The 18,036-nt window shown below is 43.4% G+C and overlaps 1 long non-coding RNA gene across 1 annotated transcript; it reads right to left on the reverse strand.

Moving 5' to 3' along the window:
• Positions 1 to 754: 754 nt before the first annotated feature.
• LOC122199748 lies at positions 755 to 16,057 on the reverse strand. Its single transcript, XR_006193610.1, has 3 exons — positions 15,855 to 16,057; positions 2,133 to 2,257; positions 755 to 1,901 (listed from the first exon to the last, which is right to left on the reverse strand). It is a non-coding gene; the product is annotated as an uncharacterized LOC122199748 (long non-coding RNA).
• Between the last annotated feature and the right edge of the window lie 1,979 nt (positions 16,058 to 18,036).

Raw genomic sequence — 18,036 nt, forward strand, 5'->3', positions numbered from 1 at the left:
CGTCGACACCTTTCCTTTAACCTCCCATCTAGCCAACAAGCACCACAGGGCCTTGAAGCTGCACATCTTCCTTAAAGAAGAAATTCGTTTTTCTGATCTCACCTTTTGTCAAGACAGGCTTATTTGTCTTTCTTTCACATCATTCAGGGACCAGTCTGCTGCGGCCAAACCCCTGCACCCTACTCTGGCCCCCTCCCACCCCAGTCTGATCCAAACACCACCACAGGATACCTCTTCCTGAATTTTTGTTTGGAAAACGATTAGGACTCAGTTCCTATTATATATAAGCTCCACTTTCCTTAACGAGCATTTGAAGCCCACTGTATCCTTATCCCAACCTCTCTCTCCAGCCTCACCACCTGTGCCCCTCCCTCCACGCAGACAACACTGTGTAAAATAGCACTTCTCCACCTACAAGCGCCTGAGCATGCCTACGCCCAGTCCTCAGAGGTTCTTCTCTAGCTGGCCTGGGGTAGCTCAGACCTCTGTATTTAAAAAAAAAAAAAAAAAAAAAATTTTTAATGATTATTTATTTTTGAGAGAGAGAGAGAGAGAGAGAGACAGAGTGCAAGTGGGAGAAGGGCAGAGAGAGAGGGAGACACAGAATCCGAAGCAGGTTCCAGGCTCTGAGCTGTCAGCCCAGAGCCCATTGCGGGGCTTGAACTCAAAAGCAATGAGATCATGACCTGAGCGGAAGTGAGATGCTTAACCAGCTGAGCCACCCAGGCGCCCCATCAGACCTCTGTATTTTTAAAGGCTGCCCAAGTGATGCTAGCGTACAGGGAGGTAGAGAAGCCCTGGTCTAGTCAAACCAGACTCTGAAAATGACAGCGTGGACATTTCTGCTTTCACCTCTTTGTGATTAATTAGCCCCTTTACGGCTGTGGAAATCCTACCTGTTCTTTATTGTGCCCCTAAAACACCACCCCTCCATGAATCTCTGTCAGGGTTCCCCTAGCCTAAGGTTATCTCAGACTTTCTCCAAATTCTTACACCAATCTGCTCCACCTACACAATCTCTCATCGTGATAACTAATCAATTATCACTGATTTAAGGTCTGGCAGTACACAAAGTTCTTCTGCAAATCTCTCCTAATCTTTTCAGTTTACCATATAATGGAGGTTTTATCTCCCCCAAGTTATAGATGAAGAAACTCTGGTTCAGAGAGTGTGGTTTTTTCCCCAAGCTCACACAGCTGGTAAATGACAAAGTAGCACGCTGAGCCTGGGTCTTCTGAGCATCATGATCTGGTCAGAAATATTTAAAACAGGAACAGAATCAAATCCCTTGCCGTGCATAAACATCACTCCAGGAGCCTGTTAAAACGCACACACCTGAATCCCAGCCTCAGCGATTCTAGCTTGTCTACCTGCACAGATCTCCTTGGGCACAACCAGGTAATTCTTAGGCAGGTGTTAAGGAGCCACATTTTGAGGAAAACTGCTCTAGGTGAATACACACCATATGGAGATGGTAGGAAAACTTCCAAAGGGCCATATTACCCATGTAAAATGATAATTCTACAATAATTAAGAATTAATTGAGGGGAAAACACTTTTTGGCCAGTTGAGATCACAGCCCTTTTGCCCAAGAGTGTTTTCTTTGTAATTGTGAAAGTTGTTTCTTAAAACCACAGCTGTCAGTCTTCCAGACCAGCAGACAGTGGGTTGACCAGATGACTGCTTGGCGGCCACTGCAAACCTCCTCCCCCTGAATTATGACAGGTGCACTGGCTTTATATTTGTCCTTGGGGAAGCACAGAAGTCGCATGCAGCACTTCTCATTCCAGAAGGGCTTTGGAGGAGTTTATTTGGCTTGGAGCTTTCAAACCAAATTTCCCTCATGAGAGACTCTTCACTGACATTCTGCTCAGTTGACCAGGGTAATGTTCTATGGCTTCCTGGAAAACAAAAAACAAAAAACAAAAAACAAACCAAAAAACTCTGCCTAGATTTGTGAAACAGAACCACCTGCTTCTGTGGAAAATGTTTCCAGTATTTTAAATGAGACCATTTTACAACAACCTTGGCATTCTGAAGAAAATGTATCACCAAGAATAAAAACTGACACTTGGCCTTTTGGCATGAAACTTCTTCTGCAGGTCAAATATGTCAACAATATCCTGACTTACCTGTGCGAACTTTGTGTCATCCAAGATTACTTGGGTCTATTCATTTCTTCAGCAGGACTTTTATCAAGGTTATTCTCTAACTGGAAGCAATAGATCTTTCATTCCTTCAGGGAATCTTCCCTCACCTATGCAGCGTCATGTAGAGAAAGGACAGAACACTGTATCCGATGAGCCCTTGTGTCTAGTTTAAACTGAATTTTAAAAGAAGGCTCTCTATTCTCTTGAGCACCACTTGATTTTAGAGCTCAAAGAACTTCTGTCTTTTGCCCTTCCCAGTCCTCTGGTTTCTGATGAAGGTCAGGAGTATCTGGCCAGTAATAACAATAATACCGAGGATAAGCCTACAGGGTATTGGCAAATTACCCAGTGCTGTGTCTTGCTCTCTGAAAAGAATTTTTCCCACTCTCAAAACAATATTGAGGCCTTCTAGTGCTTTGGAAAGGGGAGCGGGAAACTAATTAACTTTCTGATTTCAAGCCAAAAGGGAGCTAGTTGTAGGTCAGACATGGCAAAATCCAATCCACATCTTTCTCCCCGTGCCCCAGGAAGCTGCCCTTCATGGACTGTATCACTGGGCTCCTTTGCTTTCTGGCTTCCTCTTCAGTTCAGCCAGTGAGGGACACAGGCAGAAGACTGCAGACAGGAAAAGAAAGAAGTAGGGGTATTTATTCCCCTGACTCCCTACCTGCTTGGCTGTAGATTAAATAGTCTGTGTTCTTCTATCAAAGGCCACTGCTGCTGTCAAGCAGCCCTCTCCCACGGCCACACTCTCCTGGTTCCAGAAACTATCCCCTCCCTCTGGTCTTGCTACTTCATGCCTGGAGAGTGTTACGGCTCCCAGCTGTTGCCAGCTATGGGGTACTTCTCTCCGATGATTTCCCTTAACCTTGCCCACACTTTTGTCACCAGCCCCTTCAATAAACTTTCTCCTATTACCTAATTAGAGTATGTCATCTGTGCTGTTTGCTGGACCCCAACTTATACAGAGAGTAACCCTTAAATAGGCCATAACAATACTGAACTTCTTAGTAACCTTGGTGTAAAGACACTGGGGCTGCCTTTATTCAAATTTGGGAAGTAAAGAAAGAGAGCTCTCAAATAAGGTGATAAATAAGGCAGGTCTGACTGATACAGATCTAACCTTATATCCCTAAAATAAATACCTTCTTTTCAGATGCTGCAACATTCACAAAAACTAACCGTATGTTAGGCCACAAACCAAGCCTCAGTAAATTATTAAAAAGTAGAAACAGCACGGACAAACTTCTATGATCATAAATGCAGTAAAAGGAGAAAAGTAAGGGAACTTTTGTAAAAATTTATTATAAAAGCAGAAAATAAATGTTTCCACTGTGCCTGGGAAATTTAAAAGTATTTTTTGTAATTAACGCTTTGACAAATGGAAGTTGCCAGATTTCTTAAAATCAACCATGATGGAAACATGACGTTATCAGAATCTAAAGAAGAGCTTAGAGGACAAGGGAAATCAATACAAAAGGAAAATGAAAATAAATGAATTAAGCATGTGTCTCAAAAAGGAAAGCAGAAAGATGTCAGTGAGTTATAAAATAGAAAAACAGTATTAAGGAATAAATCCAATAGCTAATTCTTTACAGAGAGAGAGAGTGTGAGCAGCAGAGGGGCAGAAAGAGGGAGATCCAGAATCCCAAGCAGGCTCCTGGCTCTGAGCTGTCAGCACAGGGCCTGACACATGGCTCGAACCCATGAACCGTGAGATCATGACCTGAGCCGAAGTCGGACGCTTAACCCACCGAGCCACCCAGCGCCCCCCAATAGCTAATTCTTTTAATTTTTTTAATGTTTAGTCTTGACACAGAGAGAGAGACAGAGCAAGAGCAGGGTAGGGGCAGATAGTGAGGGAGACAGAGAATCTGAAGCAGGCTCCAGGCTCTGAGCTGTCAGCACAGAGCCCGACGTGGGGCTCGAACTCACGGACTGCCAGATCATGACCCGAGCCGAAGTCAGACCCTCAACCAAATGAACCACCCAGGTGCCCCACCAATAGCTAATTCTTTAAAGAGAAAGTTGGACAAACTACTAACCGAATCAAGTGATAATGGGACAAAGTACAGAAACACAGAATAAGAAATGAGAAGAAAAAGTAACCACAGGAAAAGAAAGTTAAAAGAATCATAAAAGACCACTTTGTTCAACCTTGTGTAAACAATTATGAAAACCTGAGGAAGAGAGAGAATATTCTAAGATACAACATCTGACCTCAGAGGAAGCATAAAAATCTAATTACATTTCCATAGAAGAAATAGAAAACTTGCTAAAGACTATCCCTACTCAACAAAACAAAACAAAACAAAACAGAAAGGCCCAGACCGCTTCATAAGAGTTGTACCCAGACTTCAAGGAGATCATCCCAATGCTATTCAACCATCTCAGAGCTTGAGGAGGGAGGTGGAGGGAAATGGGCAGGTGGAGAGAAAACTTCCATACTAGTTTTATGAAAAGAATATACCATTGACACTAAAACCTGACAAAGACTCCAAAGAAAGCTACAAACAATTTTTGTTCATGAATAGCAATGCAAAGATCTGGAATAAAGTATTAGCCTACTAAAATAAAACACACATGACCAAATGAGGTTCACCTGAACAGTTTTCAATGCTCCAACATTAAAACATCTATCAACACAACTTATCAGGTTATAGATATAAGGAAAAATAATTACATCCACGTCTTGGGGTGCTAAAGCAGCACTTTAAAAAGTTAACAACATTCTTGTTTAAATAAAAGTCAATAAAATAGGAATAGACTTGATACTAGAATAAAATTTCAGCCATTTCAGCCTCAATACAAGTAACATGCTTAAAGGAAATCACAAGAATCCTTTCCACTCGTGTTAAGAATAAGACAAAGACGGGGCACCTGCGTGGCTCAGGTGGTTAAGCCTCCGACTTCAGCTCAGGTCATGATATCACGGTTCATGGGTTCGAGCCCCGTGTCGGGCTCTGTGCTGAAAGCTCAGAGCCTGGAGCCTGCTTTGGATTCTGTGTCTCCCTCTCTCTCTCTGCCCCTCCCCCACTCTTGCTCTGTCTCTCTCACTCTCAAAAATAAATAAACATTAAAAAATTTTTAAAAAGAATAAGACAAAGATAAGCACTATGTCCACTATTATTTAAAATTTTACTGGAGGGGTGCCTGGGTGGCTCAGTCAGTTAGGCATCCGACTTCGGCTCAGGTCATGATCTCATGGTCTGTGAGTTCAACCCCTGCATCGGGCTCTGTGCAGACAGCTCAGAGCCTGGAGCCTGCTTCAGATTCTGTGTCTCCCTCCCTATTTGCCCCTCCCCTGCTCATGCTCTGTCTCTCTCTGTCTCAAAAATAAATAAAAACATTAAAAATAAATAAAATAAAATTTTACTGGAGATACTGAGTAACACAACTAGATGAGAAAAGAAACTAGAGTCATAACAATTATAAATGAGGGGTTAAAACTATTAAGCAAAAAGACCAACAAGTTTTTTAGTATTTTATTAAGATTTTACTTGAGAGAGAGAGAGAGGGGGAGGGAGAGTGTATGAGTGGGGGAGGGGGAGAGGGAGAGAGAGAATCTTAAGCAGGCTCCATGCTGAGTAGGGGACCCCACTGGGGGGCTTGATCCCATCACCCTGGGATCATGACCTGAGCTGAAATCAAGAGTTGGATGCTCAGCTGACTGAGCCACCCAGGCACCCCCAAGTTTTTAAAATTAAGGTGATTCAAAAGTACACACACACACACACACACACACACACACACACACACACACACCAGAAACTCTGACATACCGGAAACTTCTTCAGAAACTCTGAAGAAGCACAATTGGTGGAGAGGGAGAGGTGACTAGACTCGCCAGATACAATAAATCTTCAACAATTAAAACTTTATGGAACTAGTACATGAGTAGATTAAGAAATAATGAAACAAATTAGAAAGCACATAAATACATCCAGCTACATACAGAAGATTAATATGTGGTAAATGTGACATCTCAAACCACTGAGCAAATACAGACTATTTAATAAATGGTACTGGGTCAACTGAGTAGCCATGTGGCAGAAATTAATCAATTTGACCCTTATGGTACAGTATGCAATAAGATAAACTCCAAATGGATCAAATATTTAAGCATAAAAAATAAAGCCAAGATTACTAAAATCTAAGTGTGGGGTGGGAATGGAAGACACAGACCATTCCTTAATATCTTCAGATAAGAAAGATCTTTCTAAGTTTGATTCAAAATCCAGAACCATGAAAGAAAAGATCGACACCAAAGCCCCATGATTGGCTACCAATACCATAAGAAAACTACAAAGACAAATAAAAACCTGGAAAGAAATATTTTCAACTCATCTCACAAAGGCCTAATCCCTAAAAATCAACAGAGAAAAACTTAAGTCAAGAGAAAAATGGCCAAAAGACATGAAGAGACAATTCATGGAAAAAGAAATATAGATGACTTAACACAAGAAAACATACTTAACCTCACTCACAAGAGAAATGCAAATTAAACGCCATGAGCTATGATTTTCCATCTATCCAACATTTTAATAACAAATTCAGATGGGGAGTTATCCTCACTTACTGCTGATGGGATTACAAATCAGTATGGATTATGTGATGGGTAATTGGAAATTGCAAACAAATTTACACATGCACATCCTCTCTGAGCCAGTGATCCCGCACTCTGGAGCTGTTCCTATAGATATATTATTGAAAAATATACAAATGTATGAGGTAGACACGTGCTTTTACAATAGCTAATAATAAGTGTATTGGTTATATTGCTGCGTAACAAATTATCCCCAAACGTAGAGGCTTACAACAATATACATTTACGATCTCGGTTTCTGTGTGTTGGGAATCTGGGCATAGCTCAGCTGGTCCTCGGCCCCACTGTCTCTCATGAGGCCGCCAGATCTGCAGACTCATCGGAAGCTGCAACTGGGGAAGAACGTACTTCCAACCTCATTTAGTGGCTGTTGGCAGCATCCGTTCCTCAAAGGTTGTCGGACCAAGTTCCTCACTGACTGATGGCCGAAGCTTGCCCTCAGTTCGTTGCCACAAGGCCTCTCCCCCACGGCACCTGCTATCATCCAAGCATGCTAGCCAAGAAGGAAATAGAGAGTCAGCTAGCAGGACAGAGGTCACTGTCTGTAGCCTAATCATGGAAGTGACATCCCATCACATTTGCTGTATTCAGAAGCAAGCCACAAGGTCTAGTCCACACAGAAAATGGATAGATCATACAAGGGCATGAACACCAGAAGGCAGGCATCATGGGGAGCCATTTGCAACCACAATCTACAACAGGAAGATGTCAGAAACTGGGCATATAGATGACAAGGTGTTGAACAGGTAATACACTTACAGTGTCGAAATTTTTATTTATTTTTTCAATGTTTTTATTTATTTTTGAGAGAGAGAGAGAGAGAGACAGAGTGTCAGTGGGGGAGGGGCAATGTAAGAGGGAGACACAGAATATACAGCAGGCTCCAGGCTCTGAGCTGTCAGCACAGAGCCCGATGTGGGGCTCAAACCTGTGAACCACAAGATCACGACCTGAGCTGAAGATGGTCGCTTAACTGACTGAGCCACCCAGGCGCCCCCCACCAAATTTTAAAATAACAAAAAGGTTATCAGTGAAAAGGTACTTGGTAGTGAAGCAACCAAACACCTTTTTTGTATTTAAATTTTTCTGAACCGTGTGACTATATTACTTAAGATTTCTTGTTTTTTCTTTTTTTAAGTTTATTTTTTTTTTAGTAATCTCTGCACCCAAAGTGCAGCTCGACCTCATGACCCCGAGATCAAGAGTCTCATGCCAGGTGTCCCTTATTTAAGTTCTCAAATTAAAAATGCATTTACTTTTTTTGGTAATCTCATCATTCTGCAGGAGCTCTCCTGCTTTTATTCTCTATCAGTAAATCCAATTTACTTCTTTTTTATTTTTTTTTAAAGATTCTTTTAAATGTTTTTTATTTGTGTGGAGAGAGAGAGAGAGAGCATGCACGAAGGCAAGTTGGGGAGGGGCACAGAGAGGGAGAGAGAATCCCAAGCAGGCTCTGCACTGTCAGCACTGAGTCCATGTCACAAACTGGGAGATCATGACCCGAACTGTAATCAAGAGTCAGATGCTTAACTGACTGAGCCACCCAGGCTCCCCAAATCAGATTTATTTCTTTAGAGCACTTACGGGATTTATACTTTATGTAATGACTTGCATCTTAACTTGTTTGCTGTTTTTCTCTTCTCAAGACTTTAAACTTTAGGAAGGCAAGGGCAGGTGTGTTTCATTCCCAGTGTAGTACCCAGGACCACCACAGGACCTGGCACGCAGCAAGCGTTCAGTAATTATTTGTTGCATTACAAACAAACCAATGAATGATACAAGCATTAAGCGTGACAGTGTACATAGGACAAGAAGACAATAGATTGGATTACACATATCTTCATATCACAAGGAAGTGAAATAAAGTTGAGAATGAAGTAACAAAAAAAAAGTAACAATTTATCAACCCAATAGCATGATATAGCTCTTATCCCATTACTATACTTCAAACCAGATTGTTTTTCCACACCTGTGAGCTTCTTGAGACATAATTAAACTTTATACAAGTATAACAGGTTTCAGGGCACCTGGGTGGCTCAGTCAGTTAAATGTCCGACTCTCTAAACATTTAAAAATTTTAATAAAAAACAAGTATAATAGGTATCAGATTTATTAATATTTCCTTCCAAAATTTAGCTTCAATATCTTTATTACTTAAAAAAAAAATTTTAATGTTTATTTTTAAGAGAGACAGAACACGAGTTGGGGAGGGGCAGAGAGAGAGGGAGACACAGAATCTGAAGCAGGCTCTGAGCTGTCAGCACAGAGCCCAACGCAGGGCTCAAACAAACCCATGAACCACGAGATCATGACCTTAGCTGAAGTCTGATGCTTAATCGACTGGGCCCCCCAGACACCTCTAGCTCTAATACCTTTAATTATGAAATTTCTTTCAACAAAGAATTACCGATTCCCTACTATGTTCTTATTCCCTACATTCTAAAATAAAGATGGTAATTCATATATACAAATGAATATAATAAGGTACAAAAGAATAAACAGGAGCATCTCAGGTAAAATGCTTTGGAGATTGGAAGAAAAAGATATTATTCCCAACTGGGGTAGGGGAATGGGAAAAAGCTTTACAGAGGAGACAGCACTCAAAGTAGGTCTTAAATAATGGATAAGATTTGAGCGTCTGAAAATAACAGAAAAGAACATCTCGGGAGCAGGAAGAGAAAGAATCAGTAAACAACACAGGGAAAGTGTGAAGCATGCATGGAAACGACCAAGTCGCTTGGTATGAATGGGGCCCTCGGTGGAGGTGGGGAGCAGAGAGAAGTGAGGGGCACACCTAGCAGAGCGCTGTTCGATGAAGAGCCACGTCCGACATCCACAGTGGTTGAATTTCATCGCTGGGAAGTAAAAGTCACGATGGAGTTAAGGACAAACATCTTCAGATGTTATAAAATTCACTTTGGCAGCAGTGTAGAAAATCAAAGAGAGGTGAGGCATAGGGCAGGGGAGAAATCAGTGCATGAAACATTCGGGAGTAGGAATCGGTGGAACTTGGCGACCTAAAATGCAAGAAATGACTGAACAGCACGAGACAGAATCGCTCACAGTACTGAATCTGGAGGTTCAGGCAGTGTGTGGAATGGAGTCCAGGGTGGGGAGTAGTTTAAAAGGGCCGGAGAGGGACGTCTGGGTGGCTCAGTCGGTTGAGCATCGGACTTCAGCTCAGGCCATGACTTCACGGCTCGTGAGTTCGAGCCCCGCGTTGGACTCTGTGCTAACATCTCAGAGTCTGGAGCCCGCTTCAGATTCTGTCTCTCCTTCTCTCTCTCTGCCCCTCCCCCACTCGCACTCTGTCTCTCTCTCAAAAATAAACATTAAAAAAAATTAAAAATAACAAAATAAAAGGGCTGGAGAGGCCAGGGTAGGTAGATGTTTGAACACCTAGTTATGAGGTCGTGCCTTCTGGGAGTCCTCGAGGAGCTGTGACTTTGCTGCTAAAGAAGTCACAAGTCCGTGTGGTGTTCTTGGTGTGAAAGAGCTATGCTTTTTATTTAAGGGCAGATTGAGAATCCAAAACATGGCTTGCTCCTCATTACTAAAAGAACTAAGTCACCAAGTACTTTTCATTATTCAAACAATGCAGTATTGAGCTAGAGTAATCGAAGAAAAACTAAAAAGCGTTGGCAATGTGTTCTGGTGGTTGACCCAGCTGCACGCCAGCAACCAGGGGACAGGTTCAGTGGCCTGAGCACTTAGACCGTGTCTGAATTGGCAGCTGCCATTGCAGTCACGACCTGGGCACGTTTATGACCATCCCCCGTCATTTGTCAAGGTCCGCCTGTTTTCTGCACCGGCCAAAGAAAGCCCAGTGGAATGGGGATGTGGCTCGAGCCCTCGATGGTGACACTGATCTGCGCAGTGCTTTCAGGAATGTGCTGCTGCCTTGGGCTCATTATTTTCCTTAGGGAGGCAGTTCTAGTGGCTTCCACTTGGCCTTTCCTACAATCATAGCCCTCACTCCAGAGGGCAGGGAACCCACACAGGGATTGTGGCAGCTGAATATTCCAGTTATTCATTCTGGAACCAGGGAAGTAACTGCAAGTTGGGTTCGGGGGCCCTCTGGGCTCACTGTGAGATGGACCTGAGCTAAAACTCCAATGGTCACCTGACCTCCGTGAGCCCCTGCTCTTCCTGCTGGACCACGTGCCATCTTGGGTCTCCCAGAGCTATAGCGTCATGTCCAGTGATCCCCACAAGGTCTGATTATTTTCTCTTTCCCAGTGCGCAGTCACCCGGTCAAGGCCAGTGTGTCCCTTTGAGGAAGGCTGAGAGAAAGGTTCACAATATAAATTTTTAGCAGGGGACCAGCATCCTTCCTCAAGGGGAGCTGGCTTCCTCTTAATTCAAGGAGTTCTGGGGCGCCTGGGTGGCTCAGTCGGTTGGGCAACCGACTTCAGCTCAGGTCATGATCTCACAGTCTGTGAGTTCGAGCCCCGCATCGAGCTCTGTGCTGACAGCTCGGAGCCTGGAGCCTGTTTCAGATTCTGTGTCTCCCTCTCTCTGACCCTCCCCCGTTCATGCTTTGTCTCTCTCTGTCTCAAAAATAAATAAACGTTAAAAAAATTTTTTTTTTTTTTTTAAATTCAAGGAGCTCTGGTCTGTAAACTGGCTCATGCCTGGGAACTGACTGAACAGCTGTGACTCTTTGTTTTGGTGATTCAAGTTAGACTTCAACTGGAACTTTTCTGCTTCTACTGTTCAAGTAAAAATTTAGTAGATTCTCATCCAATTGTCTTATAGGGACAGAATAGTCAACCAGCCAGCACCTGGTCTCCTGCAGCCAGACTCTACTGACTGCTGCTTCCACTCTGCTGTCCTTCATGGTAACCGTGCCCACCTTGCTTTGGCGGTCAAGGGCAGCCACTGAGCCCCTGCCTCCCAAGAATCCCCTTGCCCCCATTGCTTTGGGGGTCCTAGTTTGTTGGCAGCTCTCACTGTAATTTCAGAGAAGAGTGAGTACAGAGCTCTTCAAGGATCCTCGGGACTCCTCACAAATTTGAGATCTCCTCGGAGGTCCCCAGCCACCAACACTCTTCCTGACGCCATCGTTGCTCCACATAGTTCTGAGGTCTCTCTGGCTGCTGCTTGGACAGTCCCTCTTGCTCTGCCTGTCATTGGGAGACATTGCTATCGTCCCACGGGTATGATGGTCCTGGCCAGAAGATGCTGCGATACCATTTCTGCCCCGCCAGAAAGCCTCATGGTGCCAAGGCTACAAAACCTTATATGATGTAGGTTCACCTGCACCCTTTTCCGGAGGGGTAACAGTAAAATCCTTGTTATGTGCAGCCCAGCAACTATGGTCATTCAGGTTAGTACAGGCCAAATTCCCTTCGGGAAACCTTCTCCCCATTCCCAACCCCATAGTTTGTGTAGTACTGGTGCTACCCAAAGATACACAGGAGGGTCCTGACTCCTTAAGCCAATCAAGGTAGCCCATTCCTCCGGCTACAGTGATGGGTGTAGAGAATTGCACACAACCCAGGCCTGAGCCAATCAGCACCTCATTCCCCTGGCCACAGTGATAGTGCAACAGATCAGAGACAATCCTACACCACCAGTCTTATGATTGTACAGCCCAGTAGCCACTGATAATCTGTAGGGGAATAGTTTTTGTTTTCTTTCTTTTTAAAAAAAATATTTATTTTGAGAGATGGAGAGAATGCAAGTGGAGTAGGGGAGGGGCAAAGAGAGAGGGAGAGAGAGACAGAATCCCAATTAGATTCTCAACAGCACAGAGCCTGACGCGGGGCATGAACTTATGAACCCGTGAGATCAGGACCTGAGCCGAAATCAAAAGTCAGACGCTCAACCAGCTTGAGCCACCCAGGTGCCCCAGTTTCGTCTTTTTCTATAATTGGCTAATGCTGCCACGGGTCTGTCTGAAAGTGGGAGGGTTCCATTACTATTGGTTCAATCGCTCTATTTAACAAGGAAATGTACTAGTCTGGCTTGTTTTATCGTCCAGGAGCAAAAATGGGAGTTTTCTGTAGGAAAATACCCACTATCCTGGTTAGTACTTATCATGTCCCTCCTATTCCTGCCCCAAGGTCAATCACAAATTAAAGAACATACCATGTACTCTCTTCATTTTTGCTTACAGTCTTTTCTTCGCATAGGACCTAAATATGTATTCAAAAGGGTTGGATCAAGGACTGATTCAAGTAATAAGTAATAATCTTATAGACATACTACCGCCTACACACACACACACACACACACACACACACACCTTGGGGGCACCTTTATATCCGAATCTATCAGTGCCTCTGGTGCTTGGACTTTGGGCTGTCTTTAAAATCTCATGAGCATAAGCAAGGTGGAGGGAGGGGGTCACTGCCTAGAGTCTATAGCTTGTGAGTTTTAACTTTTTTTAGAAAAAAAAAATGGACCCTCTCCTAAGAAGATGTGTACATGCACCTGCCCACAGTTATGTACACAATTGTGGGTCACTCACAAACACTCTGAAGCTTAGTCATGGACCACAGGTTAAGAATTCCTTCCTGAACTCTACATAGACCTCTCTTAGCCCTTTATGCTGAACCTTTAGAATGTATTTTAAAAGCTTTTATTTCCTTAACTGCCCTCTTTTCCTTGCAGGAAACTACAAAAGCCAGAATGACATTCTTTAAAATTGCATGATAGGCTTATTCGCCATTTCTCATTAATCAATAACCAACTCCACTGGCTTCTTCTGTAAGAGGGGAGAAAATGAGACTTTGCACATGAGAGAGTATCTATTGTTGTTCTTCTTTCACATTTGCTTTTCAGGGTTTTAGGGAACCTGTTGACAGAGGTGCAACAGAAGCAAGGCAGCAACAAAGCTCTTAACTCCCTCTTTCCATCACTGTTTATTCCCCTTGCTTCTGCAAAGGGCATTGGAAGGTTATGGTCCTGCATGCCTGGCTCTTCTTGGGGAAGCATTTTCTCCTTAGCAACTTACTAAAAATAAAGTGCCCTCCATCACCTGCCTTTCTATTGCTTACACTACTTTGGAATCCCTGGGTGTGTGTGTTTACCTCGATCTAATGGTCCCTAAAGGAGTTTATGATCACAATCCTTGTGCTGCCTTCTATTTCTGTATTCACACACTGACTGAACATCGAGCTTCTCGGGAGCCTGAAGTACCTGCTGGGTTTATCTGCAGATGTTACCAGGACGACATGCTGGGGGCAGTGCCATGATGGATCTGTGCCCACGACCGAGGAGGGGAAGAATAGGACAAGCAGAAACTGCCTCTGAACGACAGGGCCCACGGGACAGATCGGAATCGCTGTGCAGTGGCTGCCCTCTCACGGGGATGGGGGCATCGCTGACGCCTCCTACTCTCCACACCCCACATCGAACCCGTCAGAAACACTGATGCCTCTACCTCCAAATCACACAATCACCAGCCTGTTATTTTTGCCCCCACCTCCACTGCCACCACGCTGTGGCACGCCAGCTGTCATCTCCCATCTGGATTATGGCCACAGCCCTCCATCCTGTCTCCCCGCACCCACCTGCATCCTCTTGTCTAATCTCCACCCAGCGGCTGGAGCATCTCTCTTAAAATGGAGCTGAGAACGTGTGGCTGGTCCACCCAAAGCCACTCCAAACAGCTCACCGTCTGAGAGCAAAATCCGGAGACGTTCTGGCACGTCCCGCTTGGTAAGCCTCACCTCTCCAGCAACTCTCGGACCTCACTCACCTCCACCAGCTCTCACGCAGTCCCCCAGCCACACCGGCCTCCCGGCGCTCCTTCGTCTCAGGCCTTTGCATTGGTCTCTCCTTCTCTCTGGAATGTTCTTCCCCAGAGAAGTACACAGTACTTTACAAAGTACTTTACAAAGTACTCCCCCTTTACAAGTCTTCACTCAGACGTCATCTTCTCAGAGACAACTGTCCTGACCGCCCTTTTAGAAGCTGGAACTCATGTGCCCTCCCACCATTAACCTCCTTCTCTGCTCTGCTTCTTTTCTCGATGGAGGAAAACAACATAATACACGGTTGACTTACTATGTTTATCGTCCGTTCCACCACAGGCCGTGATACTACTCCCTCCAACTAGACTGTAAGCTCCGTGGGCACAGGATCCTTTCATGTTCACTGATGTATCCATTATTTAAAATAGTGCCTGGCACATAGTAAGCGATCGATAAATGAGCCCTGAACTCATTAATGCCTATGTCAAATTGACCACACACATACACATAAACACACAGGTTAGGGAAGGTAAAGACCAGATTGTTTGCTCTCAGGGATGCGATGAAGCGGAAGATGGGGAAGGAATGACCTGGCATTTACTGACTGTCTAGTGTGTAGTAAGTGCCGTGAGTATTTTACACGCAATCTCACATAATCCACCCAACAGCCTGCAGGTGGGTATTATTGCTCCCTCTTTGCAGACACATGTTTCCCCAGGGTCTTATGGCTGGTAAGTAGTGGAGTTCAGTTTCAAATCCACGTCTGGCTTAAAAACATTTTATTCATTCTAGAACCACTAAACCAATTTGCCTCAGGTCAGAAGGACACTAGGGAAGAGTATTTAGCAAGGCAGATGCTGAAAAGTAAAGCAGCCATAGTCTCCACCACACTCTGCTATGCACACCTAATTTTCAAAGAGCCAGCTATAGAAACTATGATTCCTATCACATCAGAGCCCTATTCTTATTTCTTATACTTGGGTCTTATCTTATCCAGTGCTGATTTAAACCGGTTATTATTTCTTCTTTTCTAACAGAGGCACTTAGGTTATCTTCCATACCATAAATAGGGTTTTGAAGCCACACGTGGGGAGCTAATATTTCTAACCCTACCTGCAGCCCCCAGACACTTTAATTCAAAAACTAATCAAACAGCAGAGGGAAGAATTATGAGTCGCAGTATATCCTGATCCCCCAACGCCCTCTATTAAAACTTGAGATTCTTCCTCTCATTAACTAAAGAATGATAACTCTTCAAAACTATAGGGTCATGACCGCAAAAGCAAATTGCAAATCTTAGTGTATGCGCTCTCTTCCTATATGGGAATTCTTTTATGGCAAGATCAAGACTTTTACTAAAGAAGGTTCTTCAGGAGAATGCCAACAAGACTGTACCTTGAATGTTCCTCTTCCACTTCAAGTGAAGACAAAATAACCAGATGAAGCTAGGAACCGAGAAGCTGGGAATGCGAGGCGTAGAGAGAAGTAATACATTCTCTGCCCACTGTGAGTGGAAAACATTCAGGAGGCTGACTTGAGGCTATTGGCAAGAACAAGGGACTCACTTAGTAAACTCCTAATGTGGCCAACAGCACACATTTGCTATTTGAAAGCAGAAAAGCAATGAAGGGAATATTACAATGAAAGAATTCTCTTAATTTTTTTTAAATGTCAAGGAATAGAGAAATACTCAAAGTGGCAAAAAGAATAAGTAATATGTTTTAAGAATTTTTATCCTTGCGGCTCCTGGGTGGCTCAGTCGGTTAAACGTCCACCTTCGGCTCAGGTCCTGATCTCAAGGTTCATGGGTTTGAGCCCCACATCTGGCTCTGTGCTGACAGCTCAGAGCCTGGAGCCTGCTTCGGATTCTGTGTGTCCCTCTCTCTCTGCCCCTCCCTCACTTGTGCTCTGTCTCTCTCTCACTCTCAAAAATAAACATTAAAAAAATTTTTTTTAATAAAAAAAAGAATTTTTATCCTTATAGTCAGTCAACATGGCTTACTTGCTCTACCTGGAATCTCAAATTCTCAAACACAATTTCCAAACATATTTAGGAACTGGCTAAGATCATGCTTCTTTCATATACAAACAGTGTCTTATTTCTCTCAACAGATCATAGAAAAACTGCATAATTAAATTAATTGGAATTTGAAGTAATCCTACTGTAAATATTTTTGGAAAAATAAGCGTTATGAATACAATAATAAACCCTTTTCAACCATTAGGCTTAAAAAGTGAGTACATGAGAATTTTAATTTTTTTTATTAATTGAATTTTCCAATTATAAAATTCACAGAATTATCTCCCTGGTCAACTCAGACGGGCTAGAGGTTTATCAATGTTATTAGTCTCCAAGAACATGCTTTTGGTTTCACTGCTTTTCTCTACTGTTATTCTGTGTGTCTGATTCCTGCTCTGATCGTTATCACTTCATCTGCATACTGTGCACTGCATTCGCTCCTCTTTTCCTAGTTTCTTAAGAAGAAAGCTGAGGTGCTTGTACTTGAGACCTTTCTTCTTTTCTAACATAGGCAATTAGTGCTGTACGCTTCCCCCTCAGTACTACTCTGAGCAATGTGCTGGGAGTCCCCAAGTCGGTTCCCAGGTTTGGTGATTCTCTAGGAGGATTCACAGGACTGAGCATATGATTGTTCTCAGGGCTAAGATTTATCATAGCAAAACACAGCTCAGTCAGCAAAGGGAGAGGCACACGGGACGAAGTCCAGGGGAAACCAGGCATAAGATTCCAAGAGTCTTCTCCCAGTACAGTCACGTAGGACATGCCTAATCCCTCCAGCATGAAATGCTGCCAACCAGGGAAGCTACTGACTTAGCGCCCATGTTTATTGAGAGCTGGTCACGTAGGCACTCTCTGCTGGCACGCAGCCCAACTCCAGACTCCCAAAAGGGAAGCAGGCGTTCGGCATAAACCATAGCGTTTGTAGAAACATGTTAGGCACAGGGAGCTACTCTTATCAGTTAGGGCAGTGGGAATCCCACGCCCTGAAATCCAAATTCACGGACACCAGCTAAGGGCTAACCTTCTAAGCAGGTCTTTCTAAGGACAGCAATGTCAAGCCTGGTATACTTTTGTTTTTGTGCACAAATTTTGATAGGCTGTGCTTTTATTTTCATTCAGTTCAAAATACTTTGTTTTCCCTTTTGAATTCTTGCTGAATCTATGGGTTATTTCCGCTGTGTCCAGACAGGATATTTTGTATGACTTTAATACTTTTAAATTCCTGAGGCTTGTTTTATGGCCTAGAAGATGGTCTTAGTAAATGTTCTTGTGTATTCTGCTGTTGTTGGCTGGGCTGTTCTAAAATGCCAATAAGATTGAGGTTAATACTACCCTTACTGACTTTCTAGGTACTTGTTCTATCAATTATTGAAATTTCCCTCTATAATTATACATTTGTCTATGTTTCTATACTTACATCAGTTTTTGCTTTGTGTATTTTGAAGCTGTTATTAAGTGCATAGAAGAACAAAGTTGAAAACCTTATTCCAAAACTTACTATTAAGCTACAGTAGCCAAAACAGTATTGGCATAAAAGAGACACACAGATTAAAAAAA

Source organism: Panthera leo, chromosome D1, assembly GCF_018350215.1.
Source record: "Panthera leo isolate Ple1 chromosome D1, P.leo_Ple1_pat1.1, whole genome shotgun sequence".
NCBI classification, from domain to species: Eukaryota; Metazoa; Chordata; class Mammalia; order Carnivora; family Felidae; genus Panthera; species Panthera leo.